The following is an 18,223-nucleotide window of genomic DNA, read 5'->3' on the forward strand; positions in this document are numbered from 1 at the left end:
TCAATATATAGTGCTTGGACATATAGTGCTTCTAATGCTTTAGTGTGCACTTGGGGCCTCGTCCAAAGCCCACTGAAATCAACAAGTAACTCTGCTTTCATTTCAGTGGGCGTTAGCTTAAGTTCTTGTAATGCAGACTCAAAGAAAAAGCTGATACAACCTAAGGCCCTGAATGCTGCAGTGTGCAGGTGCACCCTTGCTGGAGTAGTGCCTAAAGGCACAGGGAACTATTTTCTGGTTAGGAACTTATATCTGAGCACAGTTCTTGCATGTACTCTTATAATGGTTCTTTATAGCACCATTTGACAAGTTTTGGTTGTGATCCCTCATTTCAACACATTGGTAACTTTTACGAGCTGGCTGTCTCCCCAAAGGTAATTTTTTTTTAACTGAACAAAATCTCTTCAATGCTTTGAATTCAATAAGATTGGGGTAAAATATATATCTCATCCTCTGAAAAAAAATTAGCCACACCTTAAGACAAGTTATAGTGAAAATAACTGAAGTACTCAGTTTGACATGGACATAGCTGTTTATCAGGCATAGTGCCTCTGGTTGGCTTGGAAAAGATTTGTTTCAATGTTAGCAAAGTTATAAACGTTTGAGAAAGTGTCCTTAAATCTACAGAGCCAATGTGTACATAAACATAGGAGCACTATGCACCATCGAGCAAACAGAAAGGTTCACAGACGTTAAAGATGGAAAGTTTGGGGAATTAGGTGGATTGTGAAGGAGGAAAGGAAAGGGAGCACACAACTACTCCCTTTCCTTTCAAAAATCTGTTTCAAATGAAATTTCAAAATTCAGTTCTTTGTTTCAATTTGGAATGAAAACAATAAATAATGAAATAATGGAGTTTCCCGCTAAATGGAAATTCTGGTACTTCACAATTCTAGCTGTAGCAATATTTATTATTTGCTAAGCCCTGCTTGTGGATCATGCAGAAGGAGTGGGGTTTTTAGGAAGGATTTGCAAAGAGACATTGGAGAGGGGGGAGCGGACTAGAATATGGAAGCATATGGGTACATGGAAAAAACCAAGAAGATGAGAGTACGACAAAGAAACTAAAGAAATGGTGAGGAGACTGGTGGCATTGGTGGAATGAAGAGGGGTGTGATGAAAACAAGAGAAGAGATATAGATGGGATGGACTTGTGCAGGGCTTTTAAAGCAGTAGAAAAGAAGTTTAGTAGGAAAGTGGGGAGCCAATGACAGAATTAGAAGAGGTGAGAAATGAATTGAGCATAGAGAGAAGGGGATTATTTTAACTGCACTGTTTTAAGTGAGCTGGAAGAAAGTGAGACACACTTTACAACACAGCAAACAAAAACGTAATTGGGGATGACAGAAAAAAAGAGACTACTGTAACCAAGGAGGGAATAATTGGGAGAGTATGGATAAATGTTTAAACCAGAGACACATAAAGGAATTGGGTCAGATTCTTGAATGTTGTGGAGGAAGAAATTGCAGAAGACACTAGCTAGCATATGTAGTGAGATGGGTAAAAAAAATAAAAAATGATCCCAAAGTAATCAGTAACCTGGGTGACAGGGAAAAATTATGTTGCTACAAAAATAGAGAAAGGACAGTTACTTCCTCTTCCAACCCTGAGGATAAACCCCTACACAATGAATGTACATTTTAAACCCAGGTGATTGAATTCTTTCTTCAACATTTATTAAAGCTACTTTCTTGTTTAAGCTGCAGTTCCTCAAGTGGTCTTGTACTTACAGAATCACAGGGTTGGAGGGGTTTAATTCTGATTTCACACTGGTTTTACTGCATTGACTTCAGTGGAGTTGCTTATGATTTACATCAGTATATATGAGATCAGAATCAGGCCCTAATTAGGGCTGTGTTGTGTGGGGGTTATTTTTGTTTGTTTTCACTCTGCTAAAAAATGAGAAATTGAACCTATTTGGAAAGAGAGAGTGCTTTGTTAATTTCCATAGAGTATATACCCTGGCTTCTACTCAAAAGAGGTCATGGACCTGGTCCCAAATCCAACTGAATTATTTCTTTAAAACTTGGCGAGACTAGGGAAAGCTATTTTTCCCATTGCTCTGTCTTGATCTCTCATACCTGGTACACAGGGCCCCAGGAGCCATTGTGATTTACCAAATGAATACCAGGGTTTTCAAGGAGTTGTCTTGATATAGGCTTGCTTGATAGATCATGATGTGAAATATACAAGGGATATGTTAAATTTCAGACCATCCTTTTGCGTGGTTGTTACCTGAGAATAATCCCTTCATATTCTGCTGTATCTCAGAGCATGTTCTTGGATGAGTCTGACCGTTACAAGAAAAAGTCCAAATATTGTGTGATTCCACAGCCTGGATATTTGTTGGGGAATCCACCTTTTGCTATGGAATGGTGCACCAGAGTCCGAGCTTTCATTTTAGAATAAAAATTGTTTCTAATCCACAAGTTATATTCATAACCCATGAAATTGTGAAATGAGAATAAACTGGTTCAATGTTGTCTTCCTGGGTCCACAGACAACCTGATACATAGCTCTGATAATATTGCATCTCACTGGGGTGCTAATTCTGAAACTTAAAGATGATGTCTTTAGTGTCAGCACTGTTAATTCTCTCACGACCATTCCTTTTAACGTCAGCATCCAGCAAATGTGTTTATTCTGATTCAGAACTGTCTTACGCCTCTCCAGCTGGAGTGCTTAATACCAAAATAAATAACACATGGACTAATGTGCTGATTGTATTATTTATTTATTTTTACTGACTTAATTAAAACTGGGATTATAATTTGATTTAAATGGATCTATTTCAAAATTTGTAGTCTCCTGCACCAGAATGCCCCAAGTCTCAGGGGACTTTAGGTTCAGGCCTTACTGGGAGAAACTGTGTGGAAACATGTATACAAAAATCCTTGTCTGTTCTGCTTCCCAACTTTTGGCTCAAACTCCCCGAAAGATTTATTGCTTGATTTCACGTCAGTAGTCTGACTTGCTGTGTGATTTCCAAAAGTCTGCAGGAAGGAATCAGCACTTATTGCTGCAAAAGATTATGACATCATAGAGGTTCAAAAGAGAATGAATGGTGTGGTTAGCCAAGCATTCAATATTACTGGAGGAGGGGGTTATATGGAAACATGGCCTTTCTGTCAGACAGAATGAATGAGAGATATAATTTGTTTTGTCCTGTTCTTAAAAGGACAAGGGAAAGGAGACAATCTGTCTTAATAAGGGCATGCCTTGAGCATCAACCAAGCAGAATGTAATATTTTTTGAACATTCATATGGGATCTGATTATTAAATTAGGATATTGAACTAAATTTAACGTATCAATTTATAAATCAGTCAGTTAAATTAGCCAATTTTATACTGATAAATGGGAGTTAATTGCAATTACTACTTTCTGAGCCATAAGGCACTGATTCCCAAATCAGTTGTATGACTTATTACAGACATAATTTACAAGTTTTCATTTACATGACTTATATTCCTAATGTCTCAGGAATTAGTCCTATATTTTATGAAACAGTGTTTAATGTAGTGGCATAACAACAAAACCAATTGAATTCACAATTCACAGTGACACTACATTTTTAACCTCTGCTGCTGCTGCTGTTCATAAGGTTCAGCGAGGAGAGTTAAAGACAGAATTGTCGCCTTAATATTGAATCTCATGACTTTTGACTGTGTATGACCTAACCTATGTGTTGTACCTGTGGATTTTTTTAAGCCACACTTCAATGGCAGGCAGTTGTGAACCAGGCCATTTGCAATGGTAGAGGTGGGAGTTTGCTCTTGTGGAAATTTCACATTGTTCCTTGCACTAGACACACTCAAATATATTTTGAGGTAATTGAACATCACAGTACTTAAATTTCTTACTACACTGCTACTAATTCTCTATTTCTTTGAGATCCAAGTTCGCACTCATTAATTTCAATGAGGTTTTGCCACAGACTACAAAGAAAGCAAGGACGATCAATGAAGAATGTGTTGCAAATTAATATTTGTTTTAATTTTTATTTAAACATTTCTCCTTTTACTGCTTACTTCCTGGAATCTATTTGATTATTCTGTTCAGCAGAAAATAATAGTCTCTTTTACTATTGAAACCATAAGAACTATTGAGGCCAGACTAATTCAACGGTGGTTGTTATGAGGCTCAATTCATTAATTATAAAGCACTCTCAGATCCTGGGATAAAAGGTGGTCTAGAAATACAAAATACTATTATGATTATTAATGATTAGGATCTGGCTAGTAGCAAAAAGCACTGTTATATATCATGGGTAAGGCTAGGGTCCTGGGCACTCTGCAGCACACTGGACCTAGATAGCGTAGTGAGGCCTTCAGATTTCTGTAGCACATTGGAAATTCTATGGTAATAAGAGATGTAGAGAAAACAATTCAGAAAATGAGTTCATTATTGAATTATAGAAAACAGTATTGAATGCATTATTTGTTTGAATATGTAATTGAATAAAAACGTATGTTTCCATTTTGCCTCTGGCTCTAACATTGGCATGTCATAAAATTTCAAGGATGGGCAGCCTTGCTGCAGAATTTAGGATCAGCCTTTTCTTCTTGCTGTGGGTGGGGATGAGTAATCTCTACCTCATCTCTTTCTACTTGCTGGGATATAGACTCTGTCTGATGTGGGTGTGGTGAGAGCAAGAAGAAAGATGGAGGGACACTCAGAGGAAACAAGTGAGCAGGCAGCAGCAGGTGAGAGTGGGAAGGGAGGGATCAGATAATCAAGGATTATTTAGAATGGCTGTGTGTTGGTGGCACTTGTCAGCTTCAGTTTGCAAACTGATTTAAAAAACAAAACCAACAAAATAACCTCCTGGTGGCAGGGATTTGGGGCTGATAGCCTGCAGCCTTGTTCAGCATCCTTGTCAAAATCCTAGCTGACTGGTAAGCAATGTCTCCTAGCTCAGGAAGCAAACTACCTCTGTACAGTAGAGAATATGTCCAATTAAACTTTCTTGGGAAAGGAAAAATAGAATAAAAAATTATTTCCTGTGGCTATGAGGAAGATTGCTGTACAGCTGGCCCAAAAGGCAGATTCTGTGCTGCCCAGATATGGCAGAATTAACCAGGGTCAGGGTAAGGTTAACGTTATGCTCTTTATTTACCTTGCTATGCCTAGTTATTACAGAAACCCCAGAAAGTAGGAAATCTTCGGCACCTATTCAAATGGGATAAGGTGAAGTGAAAAGCATTTGGGAGACTGACTTCTACCTCTTTCTCAAATATAATTTCTGCCATCAAATGTCAACAGCTAATAGATGTACAGACCTCCCTGCTCCTGTCTTTCCTACTGACGTGACTGGATGGCTGCTCTAAGAGAAGCCAGTCACATAAACATGAAGTGAACAGTGAAGGAATTTTTTTTCACAAAACAAATTCTCTCTAGCTGGAGCATAACTGGAATTGCAGTTTGCCCATTGAAATAAGCTAGGACTTTCATTTTATGTCACTATGCTCTAGGGCTGCTGTGTACATTGTACCATTTTGTCAGATAGAAATATTAATGACCATAGCCATGCTTATAATGGTGATCAACACACAGTGGTGAGCACGTGAAGTGCCTGAGGCTCAGCCTGTTTTTCAGCAGGCACGAAAAGAACTCTGAAAAAATGTCCAGAATTGTGGATGATTTAGTTTTGGTTCATGAATTTGTTATATACATATAACTTGCATAATTAATTATATCGGAGCTTACTCCACCAGCAGTGGTCTGCCAAATATCACTTGACGAAAGCTCTCATGGCAAACAGCCCTTAACCATGGTGATTTGGGTGTGCTACTAGTAATATATTTGTGCTACTTTTAGCACCATCACAAGACAATCAGTGAGTCTGTCAGAATCATGTCAATGGGACACACTATTTGAATCACAACCTACTTAAATATAAGATAACTAGACGTAAGTGAAATATAAACTAACCAAAAACTATAAATATAATCCTAGTAACAACATAAAAACCTCTCAATAAACCTAATGAAAAAATGTTCCAATGTTTAATAGACCTAACAGAAACTAGGAAAACTAGCTTAAATATTCCTGTGTTACAGTTGGGGCAGCCAAACCGTTGTCATTTGCACACCTTTATTTTGGCCCCAAATCTGAAACTGAATTTATTAATCATTTAAGTGAAATGGAAGCTTGGCAGAATTTTGGTTGTTGGGGTTTTTTTTTCACCCCTCTGTAATTTTATGGATTCTAGATAATAGTTTCCCTTAATACACCTTCCAGGATGCTAAAGAAAGGATTTGTATTTATGAGCTCTGGCCAGTCTGGAGTAAGGATGTTTCAAGAACTCTGATCACCAGATCCTGTTTTCAGGAATTTAAGAATCCAGTTTAAAAAAATAGAACTTTGGCCTACAGGGTCTTGAATGTTTGCTTTTGACAGTCCTAATTGTTGGGGCAGGGAGAGAATTCTCCTCAGCTTTGGTTATCTTGTGCTCAGTCCCCTTTGTCCTTCAGTTGGAAGAGGAATAAAGACTCCAGGTAGTCTTCTCCACACCAGCTCCCTGCATGCCTCTTTCTGTTCCCCTCAGGAGGACACCCTTCATCATTCACACATACACCTACCTTTCTTGAGCAGCGTTCTTGGGAGGATGCGTGGGGTATCTCAGTGTGCTTCACGTTAGCGTTCTGGGTGGCTTGATAGAATTATTAGTCTATGCCTTAAAAAATTATGTGATGGCCATATTAGGTCTGTGTGCTCTGTGGAAAATGAAAGTACTATGTTGCAGACCATCATCTTGACTGTCGGGGGTCAGTTTTGTGCCATCAGAGTGAATCTGTCTCTGACTGTTTTATCTGGAAAGGAGTAAGACAATATGACAGAAATGCATGCAGAGTGGTGAATAACATGGAATGCCATATGAGCTCACTCCTCACAAGTGTGAGGGAACATCTAATGAATTCAAAAGACATCAAGTGTAAGACAGAAAAAAGAAAACACATCTAGTCTATGTATTCAACTTGTGGATATCATTGCCACATTGTATTCATTGAGGCAAACAGCTTAGTATATGTATATAAATATGTTTATGTGAGTATAAATAGTGAGGGATAAAATTACAGAAACCTTTCAGAATATTTTCCTTCATGCTAGAATAATGTACAAATACAGTTGCTGAATTAATGGGTTTGTGTTGTTGGCATCTATGAGAGAGAATAACAGATAGCTGGCAATTTCTAGGAGAAGGCTCTACACGGCTTTCAAAGATATTATGGACGTCTAGGTCTATAAGATACAATTAGATCACCAGGAAACAATGTTAGTTTGCGTGCTGTAGAAGAAGCAAGAAAAGAGGAAATCAGAAGAGGGAATGACCATTGTCCAGACCCCTTGGACTTTTATTTTTAATCTGGAGGTGGGGCAGGGCCTGGATCTCCAAGCACAGACAGACTTCAGTGACTTGCCCAAGATCACACAGGATGTGGTAAAGCAGGGATTCAACCTAGGTCTTCCAAGGCTTAAGCTAGGGTCCTTATTACTGGACTATCATTCTTGTTGATATTTGATCTGTTCATTCTGCTGCATTTGTCACAATATTTCCAATTAGAAGAATTAAGATTAGGATTTTCAGAGGCACCACAGGCAATGAGAGTTGGCCACCTGAGTCCCGTGAACTCCAAGTTATTATTTTTTATTCATATTTATAAGTGTTTTAGAGATTGTAGTCTTATATTTTCTTCACAAAACTAGAAAAATGATAGGAAAGCTTCCTAGACTATAGAGTGATCATGGAAAATAACCCTTTTACTTACTCATTTATTGTTTGGCTTAACATGAGACATTTTGTGATGGACCAGTTTCAAAACTTCATTCATGCTAAGGGAGAGGAAAACTCAGTGTATTCTCACATATCAGTATGTGTGGAGGCCAGTGGATTGTTTTACAACCTATCACCCCTTTTGAACAGCATGGGTCTCCACATGGTTTTGGCACTATTCCCAAAAGTATTGCACCAAGAAAGTGGAATTTTCACCTTCTGGAATGCTGATTGGTGGATGCTGGAAGATGTCATTCCCTTCTGGAGGCAACACTTCTGGGAATGATATCAAGCAGCATGATTGCTGGGAAGACACAGAAATTAGAAGATATTTTTCTCTCATTTGTTGATAGCAGATAATTAAATTCTCTTCTCATCGCATCTGTTTAATATCCAGCTCCTGTGGAAGGTTTATATTTTCTTGAAATGGAAGAGTTAAAGGAGGGAAAAGTTTTACAGAATACTGTAAATGGCATGTTTTGCTGGCAAACAGGAGCAAACTTGCTAGGATTTCTTCATTAGAGCCTTGCCATTTAAGCCATCAGCGGCATTTTGTGAAGACATCAAACATGTGTATACCAGATGCCGGCAAGCAGAGCAGCACTAAGGACCTGACTCAATTTAACAATAATCTATGGACAGCGGGTGTGAAGCTGAGCTGGGCCAACACCTCATCAGACTGCATGGCTAATTGATTTCAAAATTAGACTTGGTATTTCTGAACAATAATCTTAAAAGGCAGCAATAAAATACATCAGAATCCTTTGAGCTAGCCAAGCTTTCATCCAAATGGCTTATTACAAAGAGCTGGCACACCTGAACTTTGGCATAGACAAATAAATCCCAAAACAGCAAATGGAAACCACATTTGGCACTGGAGGTTTGTCAAGAGAAGTTTGTAGTCATCAGGAAACAAGATTTTGGATTTTTTTCCTTTCGTGGCAGGAAATAATTCACTGAACGTGTTTCACTGTGACTGCTGTGATTTATGCAATAAAATATATATAATGGTTATTAGGGGGCTTTTTTGTGTATCAAACAATCTTTAGGATACCAGAAGCCCAAAAAGCACAGCAAGGGTTACAGTTGCCCCAACAGTGATAACTTAATCGCATGTGTAGGCCTTCCCCCTTTGAACTCTAAATGGCTGCTTTGTGGCATCCAGGTCCAAAAGGATTTAGATCTGACTTTTGTGTGGCTACAATAAATTATACCCAACTATCTGAGAAATGCTTGGAATCTTATCTCAAAGAGAGGATGGGGGCAAACTGAGATTACAGTTTCTCGTTTAAGGGATGACATAAATTCTGAGTACAAATCTTTCCTGGAGTTAACATTTCAGAACAGGTACATTTGTTTTTCCTCTTTCTATATTATTATACAAGAGACTCTTTTCTATAGTGATTTAAGGTATCGAAGATGTGGGAACAGACAGACTAACTCATTAAATGATTATTAGTTTATCAGTGCAATAATGATTGAAAAAGTGGCTTCTTCACTGACTAATATGATTGAAGAAGGCACAGAAACGATCTCTGATAGCAGCAGCTGATACATGGGGTACCTTAAAGCTGCTTGGATAGTCTAGGGAAATTTGTTATTTTTAGTTATGTTTAACTTCTGAAACTGATTTTAAAACAATTGAGACAGGTAAGAAGCAACTGAGACTTACAACAATTAAATGGTCTAGGCGGTTCTTAATTATTGCCATTGTGTTTAAAATGCAAATAAATGCTCAGTTTTACCATGCTGACAGTTGGGTGCCTATGGGCATCGAACCCAGGAGAGTGTTGTGCACCAAGCTGCTGGGCTTTTGAATTCTTAATTTGGTGGTTCTAAATTACATTAATATTTGTAAGCTCTCTCTTAAGATCACACCAAACTGCAGTGAGTTAACTTCATCTGAGCTGCAAGGGTGCATTTTTGAACTGCCTGCATTTTTTTGCATTCATACAGATTGTCTATCTGATTTTTAATTTTAAGACATGGACAGATTCTAATATTATTTACAGTGATGACAATCGAGATTTAGTCTGGCTTTACACTGATTTAAGTGAAATCAGAATTATATAGTCTGACATTTGCACTGCTGTGAGAGGACAATCAGACCCTGAAGATGCATCTTTCCTTCCTTGCAAAGTTTCTGGGCTGTCTTTTTAATTACCTTACCAATGTTCCTGTATTATTTGATCCTACCAATATGTAATTTTGGCTCCAATCGACTAGATGTTTTAGGGCCCTTCCCATTAGTGTACTGTATTCCAGTGCAGGTTAACTTTAAGATGTTGGTGTTCCCTAACACATTCCCCCTGAATTCTATAAGTATATGAGAAATAAATACCAGTAATATTCATATTTTGGGGTAATTTTAATTATTTGCAAAGGCAGTTCTTTAGTACCCCTATCTACTATGAGAGTCAATTTGTGATTTTCTTCCTGAAATACCTTTCTGTGTATTAAGTTGAACTTTTTCCTACCCCCATTTTAACATCTAATTATGTACGTGTTAATGCTCATCTTTCTTGAATGTCTTCAAAATCAAATATAAACAAACCTAAATGAGTAACAGATGTACAAATAAGGACATTATGGGCCAAATTCTGACCTCAGTTACATCTATGAAACCCCGCTGACTTCAGCAGGGGTTGCGTAGGTGTAAATGAGGGTAGATTTGACTCTAAATTGTTTCACTGCTCATAATGATACTTTCATCTGCTCATGTAGTACAAAAATCTATGGCAAAATCCCAGCTGCTGTGGGAGAATGACAGTTCCAAAAGTTGTCTTGAGTCTCTTGTTTCTTCATATGGACTCTTCAAGTTTTCCTCCTAATTTTATATGGTTTCTACGTTTATGTATATGCAAAACAAAGAAACACATCAAAGTAGCACAATCAGCATAACAAAACCCATGTACAAAGTCTTGAGCCAGCTGGTATTCTTACATGTTTTAGATTAGAGTCCAGAGTGTACTAAGACTAGACCACCACAGGAGAAAGGGCTATGCGACACTGTGAATGTTCCCATGCACCATATTACAGAAACACCTGTGGCAAATTAATCTGTGAAAATCCACTGTGAAAATTCACAAGGGTTAATGGCTTTTTCTTACCTCTGAAAGGGGGGGTGGTCTTGTTATAGGGCTGCTGTAAAAATCATATAGAGAAACAGATTTCATTTTTTTTTGTTTTTTAATGTTCAAGGTCAAAAATAAAAAAGACACAGTATACAGCAAATATAAAAATACAGCAAATGTGTGCATTCTTTTACTTTTAATCCTGTTTGCCGCATTCAAAGGCGGGAGGTACATGTCTACCATATTAGGGCTCAAGAGAATATACATAGATCATATAAAAAGAAGTCATTAACTTGATATGATCTCTTGGCTGTTCACTGAGGGATTATTTTGTTCTAGAAAAGGGAATCAGGCCACATAAAATCACTAGTATGTATTTTTCCCCACTTATCTGGGAGCCTTTACCTATGTGTACCTAGAACCTTCTATACGTCTATAGCATAAGAGGGCTATTTTTTTTCTTGGTGTTTGGTCAGTGTATACCTTGCTACAATGAGTCTGGAATTCATTATTAAGTAGGCTTCATCCTCTAGGAGTTATAACAGTACCCAACAAATTGAGAGGTAATATGGACTCACTGATTGAGAAAATTAAAGCCCTAATCTACCAAAGAATTTGAACATGTCCATTAACTTCAGTATGACTACTCACACGCTTGAGAATGAGCTGCCAAAATGTTGCCAAATTTCCTAGCTCTAATACTGTAGTTAAACTAGCTTTGCATTAGTTTTAAATGTTTTTCTGCATTAGTCTTTCCTACCAATTCCACAAACAAGACAGCAGTTGTCTGCTAGGTGGAGATGATAGAACTGACTGCTTTTAGAGTGAAGCCAGGAATTCAAAGAGATAACATGACAGAAGTCTGAGTGATTATCTCAAGTTTTTACAGACTATTTGTATGTTGTTAGTTCCTTACATGCAAGTTCTGGAGGCTAGGATTATTGGACTATCAGTTAGTCTATCTACCTGACCTGGTGCCTAAATTGGTGGAAGATAATTGTTCAAAATGTGCAATATTCAGAACTTTTCTGAAACAGGCCTACCTCCACCAGCAACAGAACTTTGCTGTTTTGCTAATATGTCTGATGTGTAAGGATAAAGGAAAAAGGCTTGGCAATAGAGGTTGGTTTGTAGTAATTATCATCCCTTATGTTCACTTCTTGTGTGCACGTACTTACTCTGTGTGTCTGTTGCATCCTACATCTTTTTTAATGTGAGATTTGTATTTATTTTTTGTTTCAGATTTGAATTTAGGTGATCATCAGGATATCAATCCAAAAAGTAGAAAAAGAAGAGAGAGAATTCCCGTAAAACCAACTCCTCATATAAAATCCAAATTAAATCTGAAGGGGCAGGAAGAAAGTGTAAGTAGTGTATATTTAGGAACAATAAATAAACAAGATTTGAAGAAACAGCATAGTTAAATCTCAGTACAACTTGATCAAACAAAACCCCTCGATTTAATTTTATTTTTGAGTAACATGGAGATTTCACCTTCTATTTTAGCTCATAATGTAGCAATATTACTATTATGGTATTGAATAAAAAGAATACCAAAGGACAAATCCTGCCTCAGTATGTTGGTCTCTAGAGGCAATACTAACCATATGAGTCTGGTGCATGGATGTAGACAATATCTGGGAGTCTGTACCAAGGAGGTGCACCTCTACATTCAGTGCTTATCTCTGTGGGCTTTTTGTGCAGCGGCTGAAGTAGTGAAGGGCTAAGGTGGTGGCTGAGTGATCCAAAGAGTGAGAATCATTGTCCTTCACACAGTGAGAGTGCAGGGCTGACAGCCACAGCCTCTTGGGAAGTACGCTGGTTTCTAGGATTTGGCCCTTTATAAAATACCATAGAAAAGGGATTAAGGTGACATGACAGTGGTTATGAAGAGAATAATTCATAATATGTAATATTTTAAATCACTTTAGAGAGATGTGATATATAAGCACAAAGTAGGAACAGGGTTCTTTGTCCAGATATTGCTATTTAAATCACGCGGGCCGTTTCATAATACATAAGCCACATCATTTAAAGGCAAAAGTGATAAAATGAGTAAATCCTTTTGATACTGTCCTCCACTGTATCTGCTTGGCTCTTCTTGTCTATTAGAATCCCATCAACACTAAGCTGAGACAAGGACATCATCATGGAAAGTTAAGACAGAATAGCTGTAAGTCACAAATGAGAGCTACGCTATGCCCAAAAGGAGTACAGACAGCTGTGGGTCTAGAGCAGTGGTTCCCAAACTTTAACAACACGTGAACCCCTTTCACTAAAATGTCAAGTCTTGTGAACCCCCTCTTAAAAATGAATATTTCCAGGGATTTTCTCCCTTACCTCAGCATAAATTATAAAAGCAGTGATCTTGGAAATATAACATTTGTTTTTATGACATGCTTGTTACACACTATTAATTATTATTTCTCATTACAGTATTTTTATTACATTATGAAAATGGCAACACTCTTCTAAAATCTCACTTTTGTAGCTTGTATCACTTTTGATTAAGCCTGTTATAAGACAAGGTTCCTATCAGAGGCACAAGTAGAAAAAGTGGTGAGGGGGCAAAGCCCCTGTGCACCTCGGGACCTGGGGGGGGCACCACTGGAAAAGTGGAGGGGCTTGTGGGGGCCAAAGGAAAAAAGGGGAAGGATCCGCAGAGGGGGGGAGCACCGACACGGGAGTGGCACATGACCCTTGTGCCCCCCCTCCCCCCCCGGCTCCTAAATTTCATCAAGAAGTATCAAATGTGAAACAACATGAAGGTATTTGAGAAGCCAACTCAAAGAGTTCCTCCTGCACAAGCATTCTGGTCTTGAGCAGTTCAGGCAAACAACACGTTACAACAAAGCTTAAACTTGTTCTTCATAATCATTTAAAAACAACACTAGCAGCCTATTTAATTTTAAAAACAGAAAAAAAATCCCCCCCCCCTATTTTGTAAAAGGAGTCTTGACATTTAAATCTCCTCAGTGTGATAGATATACTTGCTTTGATCTGCTTAGCTCTTGGAAGTCCCCAAGGCTCCGGACTGCTGGCCCTGTGCTGCCCAGGATCCCTATGGACAACTCTGTCCACCATTAGGAAATTTTTTCCAGAGAACCCCCAGTGACATTACGTGAACCCACCACAGTTTGGGAACCACTGGTCTAGAGTGCTGGATATGCCTTAGTGAAGGACAGTATAGTGTGAAGCCCAGCAGATGTGTTTTTCATAGACATAGATCCTCAGCTGGAGCAAGCTGGTAAGTAGAATTCAACCTATTAAAAATTAATTGCTTGAGTGCTTTCAAACATTCCTGGCACTTGGGGCCAGATCCTCAGCTGGTGTAAAAAGGTAAAAAGACTTCAGTGGAGTGATGCTAACTCACACCATCTGAAGATGATGATCATGGTGGTGATGAAGCTGAACAAAGAAAAGATGCTGTAGTTTGAAAGTACAGTGACAAAATAAGTTATACCAATAAGAACATTAAGATTTCTGATGTGCATCAACAATGTCAAGATTAACCAATGTGATTAAGCTGGCTAATTCTAAACATATTATTTTCTGATTTGACTTAAAAGTTCTCGTTATCACTTTATCTTTTTCACTGTGCAAATCAATCTATGACATAGAGCCTCATTTTTTCAACATTATCAAACCAAGGCACAAATCCAATTAAGTAGTTGTGATGCCAAAACCTGTGCTCCTGGCGAAATGCATCATCCAGCACGTCAAGGTAAGTGAATTAAAAAAGCATCTGAGCAGGTATCTGGTGTGTGTCACAGTTCATTCTTCCATAATAAACTATGTTCTCCCTCTCATTCATTTGTCAATCATAGTAACTAAAGATTATTATTTGCTGTATGTACGTGACACCAGCAATTTGCAACGTCTGTTGGCAAGAAAATCAGGTTAGAATGACAGAGTGAGAAATTAAGCAGAAGTCTGATGTAATTAGCTACAACAATCAGTGCTCTAATTTCTGATTTATTGTTTCCTGTTTTCCTGCTGCACTCAGCCCATGCATACTGTATGCGCTTCATATAGGTCAAACAATTCCCTTATCAGTCCTGGCAAACCAAGAGGTCAGAGTTAACAATATTTATTTAAACATGCAGGATGCTTCCCACTGCAATTAGGAAATAACTATTACTAATAGGCCTTTGGTGCTATTTCCTCATTTATACAATTTTGTAAAGACTAGAGGAACAGAAGCAATAGGGAATTTAGATTTCAGACTCTTCTTTTTAAAATATCTCTTGAAGATAGATTTACTTGACTTGCAGCATTTTTTTTTGTCAAACTCTCCGGATTAGAATTTGGCTTTTCTTAAAAACAATAAGCCAAGTCATGGTCTCATCGAAATCAATGAGAGTTTTGCCCCTGATTTCAGTGAGATTAGGATTTGGCTCTATGTATCTGTTTTGGCTGCCATTTTCACGTTATACAGAGTTCACGTTTTTTGGATGAGAGATTCCCTCTTCATAATCCAAGGACTATGCATAAATTACTATTGTACAATTGTTGTAGATCCACTATGAATGTAAGTGAAGGTTCACTTCAATTTGATATCTTTATAGCATTTTAGATTAAAATGCTCGCAACGAATATATTTGTGCATTTATTTAATTAGATTACATCCACGTTATTTAAAAATGTGATTATTAGGGGAGCACCACAAGCTCGGAACAATTGGGAAAGTCCCATCCAACCTGGAAAATTCTATATATTCTAAAAAGTCAACTAGAGTAACCCCAGTGAAATGCTGGGTAGGAGGAACAATTGTGAGTTGAGAGTGCAAAAGGTAGCCATTGACATCCATGGATTGTACTCCTGCTATGTAATTGGGTCTAACCTTTTATAACCCGGATTCACAACATGTTATAACTGTGATCAGCACTACTGTATGTCACATCTTTACTACAGAAGGACACTGAGACAGGTGGTGGTGGGTTAAAGGAGTGTTGGGTAGGAAAAAAGAACATGGGATTAATGGATGAGGTGGAGGGAAAGAATAGGAAATGGATGGATTTTTCTTTTTTTGTGGGCGTGTAGGAGGAAATGTATTTTACCTAGGGAATGTCACATGTATCACTAAGGCAGAACATTTTTGAGAGAATGTGTGTTAAACATTCAGCAGCACATCACTGACCCTAGTTAACACAGAATGTTTCTTGAAAGTCATCCTTTAGTTAAGGGGGAGCCATTTGGTGTGAGCATTACTGTAGAAGGAAGTCTGGATACTGAGATTTTACATTATTAGCTTATTTGCAATAGTTATTTAACCAGACTTTAACTGTTTTCTATTTTCAGCATTTCTACCTCGTTAGTTTCAATGAAGCTGTGGGTGGATATCCCATCTTCTGTGGTTTTTATTGGTCTCTTCTGTGTGTTTATTGGCTCCTTGGATTGTAAGCATTGATCCCATTAGAATAAGTTACTCTGAGTTTCCCTATAAAGTTTCCTCAGTGGATTAAACCCTGTGCTCACAGTATGAAATCTGTTTCCCCGGGGGAAGAAACCTCCCACTCTGTTCAGACTTCCCAAGTAGTCCTTTACCTGTTCTGTCAATAGCTGTGTTTAAGTTTTTCCTTATTTCCAAATTCTTCAAACTTATTTATTACTATGATTTTTCTTGCAGTGCAATGAACACAATGATGCTGGTAAGGGTTACAGTGTTGGTGAAGGTGACATGAAAGTTATCCAACTGTTTTTCTTAACGTTTTGTAAAAGGGATGAACACCTGAACTAAGAATTTATATGCCAACTTTCAGTCAAGTTATGGCTCCTTATGGCTGCTTTAAACACACTTAGGGCTTGATCCTGTTCCCACGGATATCAACAGCAAAGCTCCCACTCACTTAAATGTGAGCAGAATCAGGCCCAAAAGATACTGATGTTAATGAGCCTTCCTATAATGAAGTTTGGGGCAGGATGGGGGATACTAAGAATCCCAAGTTGATTTCTAATAAGATGTGCCTTCAAAAGAGGGAAAGCATATTAAAAAAGCAAGAAAAAACCCAATCTTCAGTAAAGTTATGTAGGCAAGTGTACAACACCCACTCAGTAGTTATATCAGAAACTCTTAAGACCTTATTTAGAAAGACCGTGTTTAACTTTAACAAGGGGTTTAATTTCCACTGAAGTCACTGAAATGCACACACTGGCTTAAACATAAGCACATGCTTAAGTGCTTTCCTGAATCAGAGCCAGAATGAGGAATTATAGTATTGACTACAGCTGTGTTTTCAAGAATATGTTAAAACTGCTCTTCTTTCCAAATACTGGGTTTGTTTTCTACATATTCTATGTATCTCTGGACTCATTAAAAGGAATGAGTGACTTTTTTTTAATTGTAGAAGATTGATCAAAGTGACATTTCTATTTTTGCCTGCTGTTGAATTTTAATGCTTAATATATGTAACACTGATTGTCTTGACTTATTGACAGCTGATAATAATTAATACTTAGTTCTTATGCAGCATCTTTTGTCCAAATATCTCAAAACACTTTACAGACATTAAGGGTCCCAACCTGTACTCCCTGGACACCAAAGACTCCCGGTAACTTTATAGGAGAGTTTGCGGGGAACAAGGATTGAAGAATTGGAGTTTAATTAATCCTTGCAACACCTTTATCAGGTACTATATGTAAATATTATTGTACCTGTTTTGGAGATATGAATACTAAGGAATGGAGAAATCAAGTGCCTTTGCTGATATCTGAGAACAAGTCAGTGCCAGAGCCTGGAATACAACTCAAGATTTCCAGTCCCCTCCTTTCGCTAATAGATAATTAATCTCAGATGAATACCTTTGCCAAATGTTCAGCTAAGTTATGTGAATCAGCGTTGCTCCATTTAATCCAGTTTACACCAATTTACACAAGCTGATATAGTTCTACAGATAAAATGCACACCGTTGCAAAGAGGCCATTAAAAGCATTCTGTACCACTTAACACTAGGGCTGATCAAAACCTATTTTTTTATTGCAAATTGAGGGTTTGTAATAGTTGTTTTTTGGTGATAAATGTCTGCTTTCCTTAGGCATTTTCTACATTTTTTTAATGAATGCCTGAAAACGGAAATATTTAATTTGGATATGCCTGTGAGGTGTCTTATGGGAATTGTAGTTTGGTTCTTTCATGCTTCCAGCCAGACTTGATTTCTCATGATGCACCATCTTCCCATACCAAGATGAGAAGCCATGGTGTGTTATGGGAGAGATAATCTGACCAAGAAGCTGACCTATAAAGGCTGGGAGCATGAGAGAGCCAGACTTCAACTCCCATGAGGCACCACCATTGTGGCATTTCTGAATTGAAATATTGCAGTTTTCAGTTTAAATATTTTTAATTTTTTACCAAATAGTCCAAATTTTCCACA

The sequence above is a fragment of the Lepidochelys kempii genome, chromosome 4 (genome assembly GCF_965140265.1).
Source record: "Lepidochelys kempii isolate rLepKem1 chromosome 4, rLepKem1.hap2, whole genome shotgun sequence".
NCBI lineage: Eukaryota > Metazoa > Chordata > Testudines > Cheloniidae > Lepidochelys > Lepidochelys kempii.